This window comes from Balaenoptera borealis, assembly GCF_965194805.1.
Source record: "Balaenoptera borealis genome assembly, chromosome: 2".
Taxonomy (NCBI): domain Eukaryota; kingdom Metazoa; phylum Chordata; class Mammalia; order Artiodactyla; family Balaenopteridae; genus Balaenoptera; species Balaenoptera borealis.
The window spans coordinates 148,877,221-148,895,869 of record NC_138867.1 but is presented as its reverse complement, the minus strand read 5'-3'; the positions used below and the strand labels follow the sequence as shown (position 1 = coordinate 148,895,869).

Here is an 18,649-nt window from a genome sequence, read left to right as displayed (position 1 = left end):
AAACTTTATGAATAGTGAAATTTGAATTTCATGTTATTTTCATGTGTTATGAAATACATATTATTCTTCTTTGATTTTTTTCAATGAATTACAAATGTAAAAACCATTCTTAGCTCGTGGGCCATACCAAAACAGGTGGTGGGATGAATTTACCTGGCAGGTCATAATTTGCAGACCCCTGTTTTGGTATGACATTCTTTGCTGGTAAAATGGGAAGATATTTTCTCTACCAACCACCTAGGGTGGTGATGAGTGAGAGGCATTTGTCATTGAAGTTCTTTGCATAGGGCAACATGTTCAGATGTGATATATTATCATTTTATATTCACAAAAATTATTGAATTATCCACAGTTGCAGGATGCACAATTTTCCTGGGAGTTGATGAGAAATTTATCTTTTTCATGAATAATTTTTGCTGAAGGGAAAATTTGAATATATTTTGCATATGTAATAGTACAAGTATGATTCTTTTATTCCTAATATTCCTAGAACACTGGTTGTAAGTTATTTTCTAAGCAGAGAAGGGTTTGAGCTAATTACAGCAACTCAGATATCTTATTGTACTTTATTTTTACTCTTCTCATTGAACTTAACGTTTTTTGTTTTATGTAGATGGTTTGTTGGACAGACTGGACTTGAGAAGGTACAATCAGGAACCAGCTTCATTATTTTCCAAGCACTGCCTTCAACTAGACTCTTTGGATCACCTTCCCCAATTCAGAGGATTTGTACGCCAAATCTCAGACACTTTCAGGTATTTGAACAGTGTCATTATCAGATATTATGAATTTGTGTGCAACCCAAATCAAAACGTTAATCACTCATCTAAGTCAGGGTTTCTGTCTAACCAACCTCTTCCCTGCAGGCCTGACCGCTGAATCCCTAGCCTACCACTGGGAAAGGGCAACGTGGTTCATTCTTTGGTTCTGCTTGCTCCACCTGGTCCTTCCATCCACTCTGCTGCTTATGGCTCTTCTAGAGTTGAGCACAGAGCGTGCACGAGTGTATGTGGATGTGTGTGTGTGTGTGTGCACACGTGCAAGCACGCGCTGAACTTACAGAGAAAGGGCGAAGTGTTACTTCTCTGATGCTGGTCAATTTGATTGCTGGTGCTTTCTTTCATGACAAGGGTAACCTGCTGGCTCTTCCTACCATGGGGCGCTTGTAAGGACTCTTTGGATACCCCATGAGGGACAAGCGCCACCCTCTTAGGATACTGACATCCCCTTAACTTCTGCCCACTGGCAGTGCGCTCCTGGTGTTCCCTTTGTCATGAAGCAGGAGTTCTCTCAAGATGGCTCTGGCTCACCTACCATTCTGTGTGCCCACCTGCCCTTCCAACCCCAACACTCTGGATTTATTTCCCCCCAATCTCCCTGAAGGATTCTCCTGCTGACCCTTCACGGAGCTTGGGGAGAGAGAGGGGGTATGTGTCAGAGCGCTGTGTTTCCACAAATACCCTTCAAAGTATGCTCTCTCTTCCTTATTGAATCTCTGGGCTTCTTTTATCCTGGGTGGGGGTATGTGATGACCTAAGGACTCCTACTGGACTGGATAGCAATTCCTTCAGAGGTGTGCAATGTATGGGCATTAATTGCCCATGATTGTCATTAGGGTTCCAGGAGACAAGAAATGTCCCACATAAATTGCTGTTTCATTTATATATGCCTATTTGTCTCCCCTGTTGTCTTTCTCCTTACTGTATTCATAAGCTACTTGAGGGCAAGACTTCTTTGCATTTTCCTCAGTTTTAATACTCATTCAATGGATCATTGAATTCGCTCCTAATTACTAAGTAAAGGGGGATTGAAGTCAGTGGGCTGATTCATTCATTCAGTATTGAATGCCTACCATATGCCAAGTTCTGTAATAAGTGCTGGGGATATAGCAGACCAAAAAGACATAATCCATGACTTCAAGGCTTTATTTTAGTGGAGAGGATATATATTAAACAATCACAGGAATATACAATTAATTTCAAATTTTGATGTGTGCTGTGAAATAGTGCGGAGTCCTGTCAGAGAGTATAAATGGGAACTTAATTTAAATTGGGGTGATGGGTATCTCAGGATGTGGTATAAATTTGAGAACTGGAGGATTTGTAAGAATTAAGGCAGGCCAGGAGTGGGGGAAAAGCATTCCAAGCAAGAGAAATAGCGTGTGTATAGACTCTACTGCAGGGAGAAGCTTGGCATTTTAGAGGATGCTTTGAAGGATGTAAAAAAAGGTGAGTGTAGCAGATTGTGAATTGGGGGGAAAGAGTGGGGTAAGGTGAGGATAGAGAAGTAGTCCGGAGTTTGACCATATGAGGAACACAGGCCATGAGAAAGGATTTGGATTTTATCTTAAGAGCAGTGGGAAGCTTTTGGAGAGCTTAAAGCATCCCATTTGCATGCCTAGGTGGTTCATATTCAATAACTTTTTGGCATAAGGGATATAGTTAATAAATACAGGAAAGGTGCCTTATCAACAGAGGTCAGTGCCTGTTTTAGCCTTATAAGTGTCCTGCAAATCCTACTGCATTCAATGAAGACATTCTTCAAAAAACACATCGTGTTCCCTGCTAGTCTGAGACTGCATTTGATCATACAGATGGAGTTGTGTTCAAAGGACATTCCATGCTCTGCGGAAACATTTTGGAGCAATCCTGCAGATTTCAGATAACCTAATGGTGAGAATTCTGTTCTTTCAGTGGGAAACCATAGCAACATGCCACTTAGAAGGCACGCTATATAATCTATCTGTTCTTCAGTTAGTATTTTGCAGTCCAGAAATAGTCATCATTGCCTAATGTGAGTATGCAAAAGGTCAGGCAAATATAAGCCCCAGTGACAGTGCAGTTCTCCCTCTAACCACAGGGTGGTGGTGGGGAACTGCACCTTCTCTGGGAGACACTCTATCAGGCGCACGGGGGGCCATGAAGGAGGAAGGAATTTGGACTAATAGCTCTGTGTTTCAGCACAAATTGTAAGTTGATCCTCAATCTCTAAGTACAAAGAATGGGGCTATGATCGATAGATCTGGATCTTTTTTCCAAAACCTCATATACAGACAGACCCAGTACCCCTGGGTGCAATTCTTGTTAAACTGCAAGATTTATGGTTCAGAGATTTTATGTCCCAACACCTTTTGTGATTTCAAACACACTCCCTATCTTGCCTTAGGTACAAAACAATAATCTATAAATTCTCCAATAAATACATAAACAATTGAGGAACTTAGAGAGCCAAAGCTGCCAGCTTGGTATCCATCAATGTGTAATGGTTAAAAGGATCTTTGCTAAAAAACAGGTAGAAATGGTAAGATCTTTAGGGACGGGGATTCAAGATAGTTGGTCACAGTATTACTTCAGTTAGTATTTGGTCAGTGAAAAATGGTGAAACTCTATAGAAAGAAAAGAGAAAAGCAAAAGGAAAAGAATCTCCTGGGGTCTTCTACACTGCTGGTAAGACGTATGGATATGTTTTGTTTTGATGAGAATCACGTCTTAAGGTGCCATTTTCTTCTCCTATCTTCCTCCTATCTAGGATATTTCCCCCCTTTTCTTTCTCCCTGTGATCTCCTTGGGTCTTGCATTGCCTTTTTAATTTTTAGTGCTTTGTGCTGGCACCATTTTGTGAAATGGCTCCCCAAGCAGCCCATCTGTTAGGGCTCCAGTGGGCTGTGTGCTCTATCCATCACCCTCTCCTTAATGCAAGCATTACAAAGCTTGGTTGCTAAGAATATTTACTTCCCACCCTTGTTGACTCACATCCCCAGCGTGTCAAGGGCCCACCAAGAAGACCTTTAAAAGAGATCGCACAATTACATGGGCATGATACCATGACAGAGGCCTAGGGGAACACAGTAATGCTACCCCAATGTAAAATGGGCATTTGCTTTAGGTCTGTACCTAAAGTATGGAGAGGGAGAAAAGAGAAGTCAGAGCTCCTGGAAATGATGCCCAGAGGTATTTAGTTTGATTCATTCATTCATCTCTTCCTTCATTCTTTCATTATTCAACAAATATTCCTTGAGTACCTACGTGTCAGGTATTGTGCTAAGTATTGGGGATAGAGCATAGACCTGAATAGACATAGTTCCTCCCTGAAGATAGTTCATGGTCTTGTTGGGCTGCATCCTGCAGGCCTGCAAGCCTTGTAATTGCTCAGCCGAGAGACTAAAGAAAGAGCCCAGAGACAGTGACAGAGACATCAGTGGTTTATTGTATAGGGAATCTTACAAGTCTGAAGCAAAGTCCTGGAGTGACAACCCACTGTATACAGCAGCTGGTCGACAGGACATGGCAACAGTCTTCGCTACTGGGGACAGGGGAAGGGGGGTGAGAAGGAGGCTACCAGTTATAGGGGGAATTGACGTCAGTCTGGCTTATCAGTTACCAGGGAAACCAGAAGCTGGGGCAAGGGGCAAGCATGTAGGGAGTTACTGATTAAGCCCTATAATAAAGAGGATTGGATAGTCATGTGAGTAGGTGTAGGTCGAGCAGGGAATGTACAGAGAGCAAGAGGAATAGCTATCTTGAGTGGCCTGTCCATGCAGTCTGCTATGGTAAGTAAATAAATGGGCAATTACTATACAGTGTGATAAGAATGAGCCTTGGCCATGTGGATTTTATGTGAGTGAGAAATAAACTTTCTTTTGGATTAAGCCACTGAGATTTTATGGTTGTTTGTCACTATGGCATAGCTTATCTTATCATAACTAACAGACTGTATCTGCATAAGAGGAATTATACCTGCCTAAATCCTCTCTCAAGCCTTTTTTTTTCATGTTTCAGAAAGATATTCAGAGGCCAGGATTCATTCCTCAAATTAATCTCTATTTCGCCACATTATTGTAGAAATTGGCCTTTCCTTGCCTCTGTCTCATCAAAAAAGAAAGCTCAGGTGGATATTCCTGCTGCTTACCTTATGTTTAATGGAATCCTCCTGCGATTTGGCTAAACTTGGCATCTGAAGAAATTTCATATCATCCGTTCTCAGCAACCAAGAAGCAAGTTCTGTTTCTTCTCTGCTTCAGTGCTCCTGCCTGATGCTAAGACAGCTAAGTAATTTTTTCCCTACTTACTGCTCTTCCAAAGCACAAAAGCTGTCTTCACTGGAACATTAATGAGTTATTCAGCTGATATAACTATGTCTAGCAAGTAAATCACCTACAGCTGCCTATCAACAAGGCTAGGGCAAGGTGATTACAAAAGAGAGGGATTTTATTTAAAATGAAATTGAGCTAGTTTCTTAAACCATACAGTCTGTCCCTTTTGGCCATCCACCAGAAGGGGACAGTATAAGAACATGGTTTGCTCAAGGCTAACTGCACCAACTCTTTGAAGAACCTGCATTTGAGAATGTTTTTTGTTAGAAATCACACCAAGTGCTTTGTGAAATTATTTTTACATATATTTCCAGGGCTGAGAAATTCCAGAGCATTAAAAAAAAAAAAACCTCCAACATATACGAGATGTTTAATGGCCTTGGTTTAAACTCCAGGAGACAGAAGTGGAATTTTTCTAGCAAAGATCGGTTAAAAGGTTGACTGGAGGAAGACCAGGCAAATGAATTTAAGCCCAAAGTGTCCTTGTTCAGCTTCTACTCTTGGCGGGGTGGTTATTGGAGTGTTGAAAACTTCTCTTTGAAGAATTTGGCTTTCTCATATTCTCCTTCTGACTGCAGGCAGCTAACACCCAGCAGTCCTTTAAAAAACGTTCCTAAATCAGCACTAATTTTGCATATTCAAGAGCACCAACCACTAGTTATTTCGGAACAGGGATGCTGAATCTGACAGGTGTGGAAGGAAGAACAGTGGATTCTGAGTTTGCCAATGAGAGGCTGAGTGTCATCTCATGTCTCTACAGTTCAGTTATCTTCCCTCTTAAATGAGGGGCCCGGATAAAATAATCTCTGGAGTTTGTTCTATGTTTGAACATCTATGATTCTACAGTCAAGCAGGATTATTCTACTACTACTGTCACTATTACAGCTATTATAGATGTCACTGATTGAATGATTAATATATACCAGCCATTGTGTTGACATTTCACATTCATTATCTTTAATTTTGAAGCAATACTATGAGGTAGATATTATCAAGTTTGTTAAATAGGTGAGAAAGTTGAGGACCAGAGAAGTTACAGGAATTGTCGAAGGTCCCAAAGCTAGCAAGTGGTGAAGACGTGAACCAAAATCCAAATATTTTGACTCCCAAGTCCCTACTCTTAACCACTGCCACGTATTTCTTTCTTTCTTTCTTTTTTTTTTAACTTCCAGCACTTGCGTCCTTACATTATTAGTCTTTAACATTCATAGGCGTGGTGCCAGGCTACAATGATTGACCTCTCTTTGGCCCCTAGCCTTTGCTTCTCTGTTCTTTCCATTTTCCATGTCTCACAATGCCCTCTTCCTGGCTATCCAAATATTACTCACCCTTCAAGTTCTAGTTTACTCCTGCTCTCTTGCCTGACCACTCTCACCCATACTAATCTGATTTTCTTCTGGGATTTTATTGCATTTATAATCCATTCCGTGTAATTCAGACTCAACTCGATATTGTCTCTTATTTTGCTCTGTGTTTTAGATACGTTAGTCTTGTCAACATTAACTACAGTGCAAGGCTCCTGAGGATGAAGAACACATCTTAGTCTTTTTAATCTTCTGCTATAAAGCGCGTGGGCAGGGTTGCATAACAAGTTGGGGATCAATACCTTCTTCTTGTTTGCTAGAGACAGACCTTAGGCAAAAATGATCCCCTTTGCTTCTAAAAATTACGACGTTCTCTGAGAAAAATTGTTTTCTACTCTTGCTTTAAAAAAACCCTATGAAATTGCAAACCTTCCTGGCCAATATAGTCAAGTATTTCACAAGTTTAAAAATCAGAAATGATTATTGTTATCATTATCATTAACATTATACAAATAGTTAACATTTATAGGTTACTTGCTACATTCCTTGCATTGACCTGATGTTTTACATGAAAATTTTATACTTACAACAGCACTATGAGGTGGGTAAGTATTCCCCACTTCACAGAGAGTACAACAGGTTTAGAGAGATTGAGTAATTCATATAAGGTCTCACAGAGCTGGTAAGTGGTAGATTGGCTACAACCTTTTTTAAAAAAAATTTTGGGTGTGGCTTTCCTAGATCTAGGCGACTTGTACCGTGTTGTAAATTAGACTATTTCTACAAAGGCTGGTGCCTGGCTGTTTTTAATCCACCTGTTCCACTCTGTCTAGAAAGCTGCCTAGGAGTTCGTTCATCTGATTATTTAAAAATTCCTATATTAGATTTTGCCTCTCTATCCCAGTCCAGTGGTAATTCACATTTCCAAATTATGGTGGGCTGAATTATGGTCCCCCAAAGATGTTTACCTCCTAGCCCCCAGAACCCATGAATGTCACCAACGTTGCAAAGAAATTTTGGACATGTGATTCATTTAAGGGTCTTGAGATGGGAAGATTATCTTGGATTATCCTGTGGATCCTAAAGGTAATCACCATGGTCTTTATAAGAGGGAGGCAAGAAGATCAGAGGTGGAAGAAGGCTATGTGACGATGGAGCAGATATTGGAGCGATGCCACCAGGAGCCAAGGAATGTTGCAGCCTTTAGAATCTGGAAGAGACAAGGAGCAGATTCTCCCCTGGAGCCTCTAGAAGAAACAAGTTTCCCAACACCTTGATGTTTGTCTCTTAAAACTCATTTTGACTTCTGACCTCCAAACTGTAAGAGAATACATTTTTGTTGTTTTAAGTGTGTGGTAATTTGTTCTGACAGCCATAGGGGACGAATACACTAATACAGAGTTCTATAGATATACCCATTTACAGAGGCTGAGAGTCAAGACCAAGTCCAATTGCTCATACTAAACCCTTACTCTCTCCTTTGAGCCAGAAGAGATGAATCCATCCGAAAGTTTTGAATTAGTAAGGGCCAGCCCTAAATGCTGTCTAGTGTCTGAGCAGTAGTAACTGGAGAGTACAAGAAAAATGTGCAACCAAACTCACACTCCACTAGGGTTTTTCTTTAATCTGAAAAGGAGGGAAAGACTGATGGAGCACGATTTCATAAGGTACCATGGAATGGGATGGGGTGGGGACTTAATGTTTAGGTGGTTTTATTGAGGTTGGCTTTTGTTTGTTTATTGTTTTCTTAATAGAATTCTTCCTGCTTGGATTTAAATGTCTGTTTTCAAGATACTAGCACTACTGCACCAATAGAACCACTACCAACAACAATTAAACACTAGAAGATGCTGCCGTTTGACAACCTTAAACTGCCTGCTTTTTATTTTGTCTATAAGCAATGGAATGTAAATGTTGCTGACTCGACTTTTAGGTACCAATATCATGCATTCCTTTAAACCAGGTGATAAACATCCACCTGGGAGGCACCCTTGGTTTTGTAGGGAAATGAGTCATACTGAACTCCTTGAATTTGCCTGTGACAAGCAGAATCCACAGGTACTAGGAGTTCTGTTGAGAAGTTAGCAGAGTAAACCTTTGATGAAATCTTTTCTGAGGACATGCCAGTGAGGTCATCCATCAAGACTGCCCCATTCCATTTTGTTACATAGAGCTTAGCTGCTAAATCAGAATCCAAGAATTGTGAAAAACCTCATGAAAGCATCTGGAAACCATTTAACACAATTATTAACAACAAAGTTTTGACTTCAGGAACTCTGTTACCTGGTATGTGACCTTGAAAAATTCACTTAACTTCTCTGCGTCACACTTCCTTCATCTATGAAATGGGGATAATTATGGTTTCTCATGTACATAAAAATGTTACCAAAGAATCTAGCATAAAGGGGCTAGTCAAGACCTTTGCGGTTATAAGCAGCAGAAACACAATTCAGGTTTGTTAAGCAAAAGGAATATGTTTTACATGACTAAAAATCAAGGCTAGACCTGGATTTGGCGCTGCTAGGTTCCATAATTCAAAGAATGTGATTATAAAGAGAGACTCATTTGTGAGATAGTTTCCTTCCTAGAAACATTTCCTCTCTCTCTAAGAGCACTGGCTGAACGTTCCTGGGGAGCTCCTGCCTTGGCTTCTCTGTGCACCCTTGAACCGTAATTACTGTAATCTGAGGGATGGATGTGCTCTAATTGACCAGGCCTGGGTCTCATGCTGGTTCAAATGTCTTTTGTTTGCAAGAGACAGAGAGTTCATTTCAAACTGTTAGAAACAATAAAGGAAATCTAATGGCTCATACAGATTTGATTTCAGATGGGGTTCAATCTACAAACAATGTCGTCAGGGATCAGATTTCTCCCCATCTCTTCACTCTGTATCCTGTATTGTTCATTTCATTATCGGGCTCCATACATGGCCCTGGCAACTGGAGGTTCTCTCTTCACGGAATCAAAATGATTTTATTTCTCACACCATGTGATTCAGGTTGAGAGTACTCTTTTAGTGCTCCCACACGATTTCTGACATTCATCTCCTCTTTTTTTTTAAAAATTTATTTTATTTATTTATTATTTTTGGCTGCATTGGGTCTTCGTTGCTGCGCGTGGGCTTTCTCTAGTTACGGCGAGTGGGGGCTACTCTTCGTTGCGGTGCGTGGGCTTCTCATTGCAGTGGCTTCTCTTGCTGCGGAGCACCGGCTCTAGGCACACAGGCTTCAGTAGTTATGGCTTGGGGGCTCTAGAGCGCAGGCTCAGTAGTTGTGGTGCACGGGCTTAGTTGCCCCGTGGCATGTGGGATCTTCCCGGACCAGGGATCGAACCCGTGTCCCCTGCATTGAAAGGCAGATTCTTTTTTTTTTTAAGTAATCTTTATTTATTTATTTATTTATTTATTTATTTATTTATTTTTATATTTATTTTTGGCTGTGTTGGGCCTTCGTTTCTGTGCGAGGGCTTTCTCTAGTTGCGGCAAGCAGGGGCCACTCTTCATCGCAGTGCGCGGGCCTCTTCACTATCGCGGCCTCTCTTGTTGCGGAGCACAGGCTCCAGGCTCAGTAGTTGTGGCTCATGGGCCCAGCTGCTCCGTGGCATGTGGGATCTTCCCAGACCAGGGCTGGAACCCGTGTCCCCTGCATTAGCAGGCAGATTCTCAACCACTGCGCCACCAGGGAAGCCCTGAAAGGCAGATTCTTAACCACTGTGCCACCAGGGAAACCCCATCCCATCTCTTAATGGCTGGCATTGGGTCACATGCCTCCTCCTATGGCCTGGAGGATGGAATGTGTCAATTGCATTAAGCCAAAAGTAGCTTACTTATTCAGCTAGGACATGACTAAGAATGGGGAGATGCATATTCCATAAAGAATATCAAGGTAGTGTTGGTGAGAAAAGAGAGTTAAATGCTGGGAAGAAGTGTATCATGGTGGCACAAACTCAGTCTAGGCTACTCGTAATGACTTTCTCACTTGTAGGACAGGTCCTGTTACTACACAGAAGGTAAAGGGATGTGTATACGATAGGCAAAACAACAAGTATCCATGATATTCATCTTAATATATGTTAGTTATTTTGTTAGGATATTATCATCCCATTCATGTTGTATAAACTGGGGTCCTGAAAGATGAAGTGACATTCATAAAGTAGCAGAGGTAATAAGTAGCTGAGCTGATACCAATATATTCAGAAATATATTCTTTATGAAAAGCAGTTATGTGAAGTAGTTACAAGGGCCTACTATTCAAGGAAAAAATTGCACAAGCATAGACCTAAGGGGACAGAGAAATGAAAGTACTGAGGATGAGAAAACAAGACTTCCAGAATTCCCAATTATATTTTAAAACAGAGATCCCCTCATAACCATTTTTCTGTTGTTCTACTTGAGGATCTATGGTCTAGAACTTGAGAAAACATATCATTGACTGAACAGCTCTCCTGAGGCATAAGGCTTTTAGCCACTTCTAGTTTCCCACTCAGCTAGGTAGGCTAGTGAGACAAGTGGCTTCTTTTTAGCCACTTGTCAGGGTGGGATTAGGAGTTCAATCACTGGGTGAATAGACCAGACCATGTGGGAACAGCAGGTGGACACAAGGCAGTTATTAGAGCAACCAGCTAGAGGAAGAAGAGCTGGGCAGATGGGACCTGGTATGTATAGAGCATGATGGCAGGTGGTAGGTCTTAGTCCTGGCTGGTGTTTGAAAGGATGGCTATCAGTTTGAAAGGATGATACAGCAGGCAGATGGTACCTGTTCGGAGACTTGGATTTTTTTTGCCTTGATATCCTTTACACCTGGTATAGTCTTACTGTAGTAAAGTGTTGCCACATAGTAAAGTCTTGATGTTTCTTAAAAAAATGAACATTTAGAGATGTAGAAAGGCAGCTGGCATCAGGGAAATTTGGTAGAGGGTAAAGAGGGAACACATCCATAGATAGGGTTTCCCAGGTGCAGGACTTTCAGGGCTAGAACTGTGATGGTTCTGGGAACACCCAGATGATTGGTCACCCTAAACCACATGGTCAAAAACTAAAGGTTGAACTCTAGGAGACTAGTAACAGTGGAAGGCATCCCTTCTCAACTTCCAAGGTGTCATATCTGGCTCAGTACAAGGTCACCTGTTGACTCAGAGCACCTCTAGTTTGTGGCTCCTCTAGGATGAGAGATGAGGTTTCTCTCTTTTTTTTTTCTTAACATCTTTATTGGAGTATAATTGCTTTACAATGGTGTGTTAGTTTCTGCTTTATAACAAAGTGAATCAGCTATACATATATCCCCATATCTCCTCCCTCTTGCGTCTCCCTCCCTCCCTCCCTATCCCACCGCTCTAGGTGGTCACAAAGCACCGAACTGATCTCCCTGTGCTATGCGGCTGCTTCCCGCTAGCTATTTTACATTTGGTAGTGTATATATGTCCATGCCACTCTCACTTTGTCCCAGCTTACCCTTCCCCCTACCTGTGTCCTCAAGTCCATTCTCTATGTTTGCGTCTTTATTCCAATCCTGCCCCTAGGTTCTTGAAAACCATTTTTTTTTTTTTAGATTCCATATATATGTGTTACCATATGGTATTTGTTTTTCTCTTTCTGACTTACTTCACTCTGTGTGACAGACTCTAGGTCCATCCACCTCACTACAAATAACTCAATTTTGTTTCTTTTTATGGCTGAGTAATAATCCATTGTATATATGTGCCGCATCTTCTTTACCCATTCATCTGGCGTGGACATTTACGTTGGTTCCATGTCCTGGCTATTGTAAATAGAGCTGCAATGAATATTTTGGTACATGACTCTTTTTGAATTATGGTTTTCTCAGGGTATATGCCCAGTAGTGGGATTGCTGGGTCGTATGGTAGTTCTATTTTTAGTTTTTTAAGGAACCTCCATACCGTTCTCCATAGTGGCTGTATCAATTTACATTCCCACCAACAGTGCAAGAGGGTTCCCTTTTCTCCACACCCTCTCCAGCATTTATTGTTTCTAGATTTTTTGAGGATGGCCATTCTGACCAGTGTGAGATGATATCTCATTGTAGTTTTGATTTGCATTTCTCTAATGATTAATGATGTTGAGCATTCTTTCATGTGTCTGTTGGCAATCTGTATATCTTCTTTGGAGAAATGTCTATTTAGGTCTTTGCCCATTTATGGATTGGGTTGTTTGTTTTTTTGTTATTGAGCTGCATGAGCTGCTTGTAAATCTTGGAGATTAATCCTTTGTCAGTTGCTTCATTTGCAAATATTTTCTCCCATTCTGAGTGTTGTCTTTTCATCTTGTTTACGGTTTCCTTTGCTGTGCAAAAGCTTTTAAGTTTCATTAGGTCCCATTTGTTTATTTGTGTTTTTATTTCCATTTCTCTAGGAGCTGGGTCAAAAAGGATCTTACTGTGATTGATGTCATAGAGTGTTCTGCCTATGTTTTCCTCTAAGAGTTTGATAGTGTCTGGCCTTACATTTAGGTCTTTAATCCATTTTGAGTTTATTTTTGTGTATGGTGTTAGGGAGTGTTCTAATTTCATACTTTTACATTTGGCTGTCCAGTTTTCCCAGCACCACTTATTGAAGAGGCTGTCTTTTCTCCACTGTGTATGCTTGCCTCCTTTATCAAAGATAAGGTGACCATATGTGCGTGGGTTTATCTCTGGGCTTTCTATCCTGTTCCATTGATCTATGTTTCTGTTTTTGTGCCAGTACCAAACTGTCTTGATTACTGTAGCTTTGTAATATAGTCTGAAGTCAGGGAGCCTGATTCCTCCAGCTCCATTTTTCATTCTCAAGATTGCTTTGGCTATTCAGGGTCTTTTGTGTTTCCATACAAATTGTGAAATTTTTTGTTCTAGTTCTGTGAAAAATGCCAGTGGTAGTTTGATAGAGATTGCATTGAATCTGTAGATTGCTTTGGGTAGTAGAGTCATTTTCACAATGTTGATTCTTCCAATCCAGGAACATGGTATATCTCTCCATCTATTTGTATCATCTTTAATTTCTTTCATCAGTGTCCTATAATTTTCTGCATACAGGTCTTTTGTCTCCTTAGGTAGGTTTATTCCTAGATATTTTATTCTTTTTGTTGCAATGGTAAATGGCAGTGTTTTCTTAATTTCACTTTCAGATTTTTCATCATTAGTATATAGGAATGCAAGAGATTTCTGTGCATTAATTTTGTATCCTGCTACTTTACCAAATTCATTGATTAGCTCTAGTAGTTTTCTGGTAGCATCTTTAGGATTCTCTATGTATAGTATCATGTCATCTGCAAACAGGGACAGCTTTACTTTTTCTTTTCCGATTTGGATTCCTTTTATTTCTTTTTCTTCTCTGATTGCTGTGGCTAATACTTCCAAAACTATTTTGAATAATAGTGGTGAGAGTGGGCAACCTTGTCTTGTTCCTGATCTTAGTGGAAATGGTTTCAGTTTTTCACCATTGAGGACAATGTTGGCTGTGGGTTTGTCATATATGGCCTTTATTATGTTGAGGAAAGTTCCCTCTATGCCTACTTTCTGCAGGGCTTTTATCATAAATGGGTGTTGAATTTTGTCAAAAGCTTTCTCTGCATCTATTGAGATAATAATATGGTTTTTCTCCTTCAGTTTGTTAATATGATGTATCACATTGATTGATTTGCGTATATTGAAGAATCCTTGCATTCCTGGAATAAACCCCACTTGATCATGGTGTGTGATCCTTTTAATGTGCTGTTGGATTCTGTTTGCTAGTACTTTGTTGAGGATTTTTGCATCTCTGTTCATCAGTGATATTGGCCTGTAGTTTACCTTCTTTGTGACATCTTTGTCTGGTTTGGTATCAGGGTGATGGTGGCCTCGTATAATGAGGTTGGGAGTGTTCCTCCCTCTGCTATATTTTGGAAAGGTTTGAGAAGGATTGGTGTTAGCTCTTCTCTAAATGTTTGATAGAATTCTCCTGTGAAGCCATATGGTCCTGGGCTTTTGTTTGTTGGAAGATTTTTAACCACAGTTTTAATTTCAGTGCTTGTGATTGGTGTGTTTATATTTTCTATTTCTTCCTGGTTCAGTCTCGGAAGTTTGTGCTTTTCTAAGAATTTGTCCATTTCTTCCAGGTTGTCCATTTTATTGGCATAGTGTTGCTTGTATTAGTCTCTTAGGATGCTTTTTATTTCTGCGGTGTCTGTTGTAACGTATCCTTTTTCATTTCTAATTTTATTGATTTGAGTCCTCTCCCTATTTTTCCTGATGAGTCTGGCTAATGGTTTATCAATTTTGTTTATATTCTGAAAGAAACAGCTTTTAGTTTTATTGATCTTTGCTATTGTTTTCTTTGTTTCTATTTCATTTATTTCTGCTCTGATCTTTATGATTTCTGTCCTTCTGCTAACTTTGGGTCTTGTTTGTTCTTCTTTCTCTAGTTCCTTTAGGTGTAAGGTTAGATTGTTTATTTGAGATTTTTCTTGTTTCTTGAGGCAGGCTTGTATAGCTATAAACTTCCCTCTTAGAACTGCTTTTGCTGCATCCCATAGGTTTTGGATTGTCGTGTTTTCATTGTCATTTGTCTCTAGGTGTTTTTTGATTTCCTCTTTGACTTCTTCAGTGATCGCTTGATTATTTAGTAACGTATTGTTTAGCCTCCATGTGTTTTTGTTTTTTACGTTTTTGTCCCTGTAATTGATTTCTAATGTCATAGCGTTGTGGTCAGAAAAGATGCTTGATATGATTTCAATTTTCTTAGATTTACTGAGGCTTGATTTGTGACCCAGGATGTGATGTATCCTGGGGAATGTTCCATGTGCACTTGAGAAGAAAGTGTAATCTGCTGTTTTTGGATGAAATGTCCTATAAATATCAATTAAATCTATCTGGTCTGTTGTGTCATTTAAAGCTTGTGTTTCCTTATTATTTTTCTGTTTGGATGATCTGTCCTTTGGTGTAAGTGAGGTGTTAAAGTCCCCCACTATTATTGTATCACTGTCAATTTCCTCTTTTGTAGCTGTTAGCAGTTGCCTTATGTATTGAGGTGCTCCTATGTTGGGTACATATATATTTATAATTGTTATATCTTCTTCTTGGATTGATCCCTTGATCATTATGTAGTGTCCTTCCTTGTCTCTTGTAACATTCTTTATTTTAATGTCTATTTTATCCGATATGAGTATAACTACTCCAGGTTTCTTTTGAGTTCCATTAGAATGGAATATCTTTCTCCATCCCCTCACTTTCAGTCTGTATGTGTCCCTAGGTCTGAAGTGGGTGTCTTGTAGACAACATATATATTGGTCTTGTTTTTGTATCCATTCAGCAAGCCTGTGTCTTTAGGTTGGAGCATTAAATCCATTCACGTTTAAGGTAATTATCAACATATATGTTCCTATGACCATTTTCTTAATTGTTTTGGGTTGGTTTTTGTAGGTCCTTTTCTTCTCTTGTGTTTCGCACTTAGAGAAGTTTCCTAAGCATTTGTTGTAGAGCTGGTTTGGTGGTGCTGAATTCTCTTAGCTTTTGCTTCTCTGTAAAGCTTTTGATTTCTCCTTTGAATGTGAATGAGATCCTTGCCGGGTAGAGTAATCTTGGTTGTAGGTTCTTCCCTTTCATCACTTTAAGTATATCATGCCACTCCCTTCTGGCTTGCAGAGTTTCTGCTGAGAAATCAGCTGTTAACCTTATGGTAGTTTTTGGTAATTATGGAAAAAGTAATTTTTCTTTGTCTTTAATTTTTGCCAATTTGATTACTGTGTGTCTCAGCGTGTTTCTCCTTGTGTTTATCCTGTATGGAACTCACTGCACTTCCTGGACTTGGGTGGCTCTTTCCTTTCCCATGTTAAGGAAGTTTTCGACTATAATCTCTTCAAATAATTTCCCTGGTCCTTTCTCTCTCTCTTCTCCTTCTGGGACCCCTATAATGCGAACGTTGTTGTGTTTAATGTTGTTCCATTTGTCTCTTAGGCTGTCTTCATTTCTTTTCATTCTTTTTTCTTTATTCTGTTCCACAGCAGTGAATTCCACCATTCTGTCTTCCAGGTCACTTATCCGTTCTTCTGCGTCAGTTATTCTGCTATTGATTCCTTCTAGTGTAGTTTTCATTTCAGTTATTGTATTGTTCATCTCAGTTTGTTTCTTCTTTAATTCTTCTAGATCTTTGTTAAACATTTCTTGCATCTTCTCGATTTTTGCCTCCATTCTTTTTCTGAGGTCCTGGATCATCTTCATTATCATTATTCTGAATTCTTTTTCTGGAAGGTTGCCTATCTCCACTTCATTTAGTTGTTTTTCTGGGGTTTTATCTTGTTCCTTCACCTGGTACATAGCCCTCAGCCTTTGTATCTTGTCTATCTTTCTGTGAATGTGGTTTTTGTTCCACAGGCTGCAGGATTGTAGTTCTTCTTGCTTCTGCTGTCTGCCCTCTGGTGGATGAGGGTATCTAAGTGGGTGCTTTGTTCTTAATTGGAGTGCAAAGTACTCCTTTTGTAGGCCATTGCATCTGCTAGTGTTGGGGGGGGTCTCCTGCAGAGGCGGGCGTTGTCTCTGTCTCACCGTGAGGACAAGGACACTGGCAGCAGAAGTTCTGGGAAGTACTCCTTGGCTTGAGCCCTCCCAGAGCCCTGTTCATATTTTCTATTTATTCCTGGTTCAGTCTCGGAAGGTAGTGCATTTCTAAGAATTTGTCCATTTCTTCCAGGTTGTCCATTTTATTGGCATAGAGTTGCTTGTAGTAATCTCTCATGATCCTTTGTATTTCTGCAGTGTCAGTTGTTACTTCTCCTTTTTCATTTCTAATTCTATTGATCTGAGTCTTCTCCCTTTTTTTCTTGATAAGTGTGGCTAATGGTTTATCAATTTTGGTTATCTTCTCAAAGAACCAGCTTTTAGTTTTATTGATCTTTGCTATCGTTTGCTTCATTTCTTTTTTATTTATTTCTGATATGATCTTTATGATTTCTTTCCTTCTGCTAACTTTGGGGTATTTTGTTCTTCTTTCTCTAATTGCTTTAGGTGTAAGGTTAGGTTGTTTATTTGAGATGTTTCTTGTTTCTTAAGGTAGGCTTGTGTAGCTATAAAGTTCCCTCTTAGAACTGCTTTTGCTGCATCCCATAGGTTTTGGGTCATTGTGTTTTTGTTTTTTTTGTTTTTTTTTTTAGAAATTTTTTTTTTTAAATTTTATTTATTTATTTATTTATTTATGGCTGTGTTGGGTCTTCGTTTCTGTGCGAGGGCTTTCTCTAGTTGTGGCAAGTGGGGGCCACTCTTCATCGCGGTGCGCGGGCCTCTCACTATCGCGGCCTCTCTTGTTGCGGAGCACAGGCTCCAGATGCGCAGGCTCAGCAATTGTGGCTCACGGGGCCAGTTGCTCCGCGGCATGTGGGATCTTCCCAGACCAGGGCTCGAACCTGTGTCCCCTGCATTGGCAGGCAGATTCTCAACCACTGCGCCACCAGGGAAGCCCGGGTCATTGTGTTTTTATTGTCATTTGTTTCTGGGTATTTTTTGATTTCCCCTTTGATTTCTTCATTGATCTCTTGGTTATTAAATAGTGTGTTGTTTAGCCTCCATGTGTTTGTATTTCTTACAGATTTTTTCCTGTAATTGATATCTAGTCTCATAGCATTGTGGTTGGAAAAGATACTTGATATGATTTCCATTTTCTTAAATTTACCGAGGCTTGATTTGTGACCCAAGATATGATCTATCCTGGAGAATGTTCCATGAGCACTTGAGAAGAATGTGTATTCTGTTGTTTTTGGATGGAATGTCCTATAAATATCAGTTAAGTCCATCTTGTTTAATGTATCATTTAAAGCTTGTGTTTCCTTATTTATTTTCATTTTGGATGATCTGTCCATTGGTGAAAGTAGGGTGTTAAAGTCCCCTACTATGTTTGCATTATTGTGTATTTCCCCTTTTATTGCTGTTAGTATTTGCCTTATGTATTGAGGTGCTCCTATGTTGGGTGCATAAATATTTACAATTGTTATATCTTTTTCTTGGATTGATCCCTTGATCATTATGTAGTGTCCTTCTTTGTCTCTTGTAATAGTCTTTGTTTTAAAGTCTATTTTGTCTGATATGAGAATTGCTACTCCAGCTTTCTTTTGATTTCCATTTGCATGGGATATCTTTTTCCATCCCCTCATTTTCAGTCTATATGTGCCCCTAGGTCTGAAGTGGGTCTCTTGTAGACAGCATATATACGCGTCTTGTTTTTGTATCCATTCAGCCAGTCTATGTCTTTTGGTGGGAGCATTTAATCCATTTACATTTAAGGTAATTATTGATAT

At 39.9% G+C, this 18,649-nt stretch overlaps 1 long non-coding RNA gene across 1 annotated transcript in view; it reads left to right on the top strand.

The window, feature by feature from the left end:
• The window catches only part of LOC309622727, a 428,773-nt gene that overhangs the window by 54,469 nt on the left and 355,655 nt on the right, over nucleotides 1–18,649 (top strand). Inside the window, exon 2 of the long non-coding RNA XR_014241076.1 lies at nucleotides 614–4,549. This is a non-coding gene — a long non-coding RNA (uncharacterized lncRNA). The remainder of the gene's footprint in view (nucleotides 1–613; nucleotides 4,550–18,649) is intronic.